This window comes from Octodon degus, unplaced genomic scaffold (assembly GCF_000260255.1).
Source record: "Octodon degus isolate 3935 unplaced genomic scaffold, OctDeg1.0 scaffold00146, whole genome shotgun sequence".
NCBI lineage: Eukaryota > Metazoa > Chordata > Mammalia > Rodentia > Octodontidae > Octodon > Octodon degus.
In genome coordinates this window covers 4,599,241-4,602,749 of record NW_004524722.1, presented here as the reverse complement: position 1 = coordinate 4,602,749, position 3,509 = coordinate 4,599,241, and positions in this window count along the sequence as shown.

The following is a 3,509-nucleotide window of genomic DNA, read 5'->3' as shown; positions in this document are numbered from 1 at the left end:
ATCCTGGAAGTCTGTACACTAGTACATTTCATTTTGTTTTGAACACATTACCCATTTAGTAACTCAGGACTACACTGAAAATAGATGAAGAAGAGGGCATGGAATACCTCCAGTTCTATTTCAGATTTAGAAATGCATTGAAGTGAGAATTATAATCCGAGCACACAAATCTAGCATGCCCTGGACAAGGATGCAGCAGAGAAGCATGAAGTGAAAGCTTCATGACCCACTGCTGCTGGCTTTAATACAATTATCTATAAGGGTTTCAAAAAATGAAAAGTTGGTACAGATTCCAAACTGGTTGAGAAGCCAAGGCAAGCTGTAAATCAGGCCTAGTCTTGGAAAACTAGAATCATGTTTACTTTAGTAATTTTGGTTTTTCAGAACCAGGGATTGGACTCAGGCCTTTGGGCTAATTATTTTATTAATAGTATGTACCGAGAAGCCACAAAATAGGAGCTCCTCTGTATAAGCATGTGTTCTAATCAATTAAATCCATCCTGGAAATACTCTTGATACAGATATTGGTAACCAAAATGAACAGAAACGTTTGAAGGCATTTCACTGACATGACTAGGGCCCAAGTTCCTTCTGTGGTAATGCATGCAGTGCTGGCCTTGGAACCCCAAGCACACCGTGGAGGCCCCAATACTGGGCATGGTGGTGCACACCTGTAATCCAAGTGCTGGGAAGGCTGAGACAGGAAGATCACTAAGAGTCTGATCTACATAGTGAGACCCTGCACCAAATAAATAAATAAATAAATATTTAAAAATAAACTAAAATAAAGCAGATGAGAATGACAAAATCTGTGTCAACAGGATGCTCCTTCAGGTTCCATGCTTGGACTCCACCGCAAGCTTCACAGCTCCAGGTGCAGTGACCTGCATGGCCACAGCTTCCCCTCCATAGCCCTGTGCAGCCCAGCCTGAGTTCCTTTCCCAACACTGTCCCAGCACACCCCCAGCAGAGCCCTTCGACCTGGCAACATGGTCTGTGTCTAGCTAAGCAGCTTGCAGGAAAGGAGTTAACTGGTGTGCCAGAGCTGCCTTATGTAAGTCCTCCCCGGCAGTGCAGGCAACATTTAACACCAGATTTTGGTGTTTTCTCTAGTTTGTAGGCCTGCTTTCTGGAACTGAGCATTTCTTTTTTATGTATGTTTTATTCATTTAATGAGAAAAAAAGATGAAATAGCAATGAGTTTCAAAACAGGTTAGGAGGACAGTTACAGTAATTAATACACTGAATATTGTTGTCTTCATAGTAGTTATTCAGAGGACAAGATGCAGACATGCTATCTTGTCTAAACAACATTAGTACAAACCTATCTTTTCATTGAACTAAGAGCAAGTAGCTGTATATCTATTCTAAGTATACACTGACAAAAGATCTGCAAGGTGCTGTACATGGTTCCAGGGTAAATCCTGAGGGGGGTTGACTGACCTTGTCAGATAGCAAAAGTTACACTTTTATTTATATAGGTCTTGCTTTAACTTGTTCTTAACCATCCAGCAGGAAAGTGTAACCAAAAGGTATAAAAAGTAAAGCTATATTAATATGCTGAGCTGTAAAAGGCTCAAGTCAACAACTTCGGGCAATTGCCATTTGTGCTGATAATCATCACTACTATGGACTACTGGACTATATTGCACTATTTTGCCAAATTCAAGTACCTACAATCTCTGGACTGCCATCAAATATAAAAAGGTCTCTTAAAGACGTCTCCAATTCAGCTTCTCTAACAGCAATAGAACACCCATCTCTGAGAAAACAAAACAAAAAGGGGGGATATAAATAAAGGACCATTTTGTAGTGGAATTGAACATTTCTGTAGTGGTAGCCTTATAAAAGTAGATTGTTTTTCGACATTTATTTACAAAAGAAAAGTAAAACATCTTCCAGAAAAGAAAGATACCTGGGCTCCTTTGCCACTCCCTTAAAGCCCCCTCCAATCTCTGTACCTGAGGACAGGAAGGCTCCTGGTGTGAACAAACACTGACATACTGCTTTTTGGAAAACAAGTTTTACTTTAAATACTGATCCCCACTTACTGTCAGAAGAATGTGGGCAGAGGCCAAAACCTAAACCAATCTGTAAATGTAAAACTAAAGTAAAAACAATGACAAAACAACAAAACTCTATGTCAATAATATGGGACAATACCAGGTATGGTGGTGAACACCTGTAATCCCAGCACTCCGGAGGCAGAGGCAAGAACATCACTGTGAGTTCAAGAGTTCAAGACTAGCCTACGCTACAAAGTGAGCTCCAAGCCACACCTGTAATACCAGCACTGGGAGGCTGAGACAGGAGCACCACTGCATGTCTGAGCTGCGTAGCGAGATTTTATACCAAAGTATCAAAATAAATAAATTTAAATAAATAAGGAAAAAATTTCAGAGAGATTAAATAATTTGTCCTAAATCACACAATGATTACCTGGGTAGAAATAGTCCTAGACAAGGTTAGAATAAGCCTTTTATTTTTATTTATTTTTTCTTTTTGCGGTACCAGGGATTGAACTCAGGACCCTGAGCTTGCCAAGCAGCACTTATTCTACTGAGCTATTTCCCCGGACTCCAGCCTTTTATTTTAATGCAAAACAAATCTCCTTTCCCTCCCCTCTTCTTCTGCCCCCTCCCCTCCCCTTCCATTCTTTCCCTTCTTTTCCCCTCACTCCCACACCCTTTTCGTTCTGACACTTGCTCTCATGGTCTTTCATATCCAGGTCCAGAATATGAAATCCGTAACTGTAAACACCCTAACATCTTGAAGCTAACCCTTGCCCGCATACAAGAGATATCTCTACCCTCGACCCATGCCTTTTCTCCTTAATGCCCAGGCATTAGGTTTCTCAGCCTCTCATAGCCTCAATTCTCAGCCAAGAGCCATAAGGAACTCTCCAGGGAAGCCTCGGTCTCAGCAGAGACCCTGTGGAGAAGCTCCTGCACATTTCAAAAACACCTTGCATTTTAAGTAGGGAATGTTCCTGTAGCACAGCTATATCTGACTTGAGTTCTGGATTGAAGAATGCATACAAGCCCTTTTCCCTTCAGCTGAGGGGCTCAGGTATGTATTGCAAGTTGAATCACATAGAGAATAGTCAGAAATTCTGAGGTGTCTGGGTGCGTGGAACCAAGTCTGTCCACTAAACTCTTAATCCTGCATACTTTGTAAATCCCCACATCAAATCGATTGAGGCTGTTTTGAGAAGCAGGAGGACTTGGGAGAGGAGACCTACAGGGGCAGTCTGAGCTTGGTTAGTGTGTGGATTGTAATTGTGTTTGTGTGTGAAATAGGGAGGAATCTATTTCCTTCCTACCACTTCTCATCTACAAAACTGGAATTGCAATCTCTGAGTTTCTTACCTTAAACTGGTATTACTGTAATTTAAATACTAATGTAGTTATAACAGTGCTTTGAAACACTCAACAACTATTCTAATATAAGGTTATGGTCATCCATGGGATTAATTTTACAGATCACTATCAACACAAACATTAGTACCA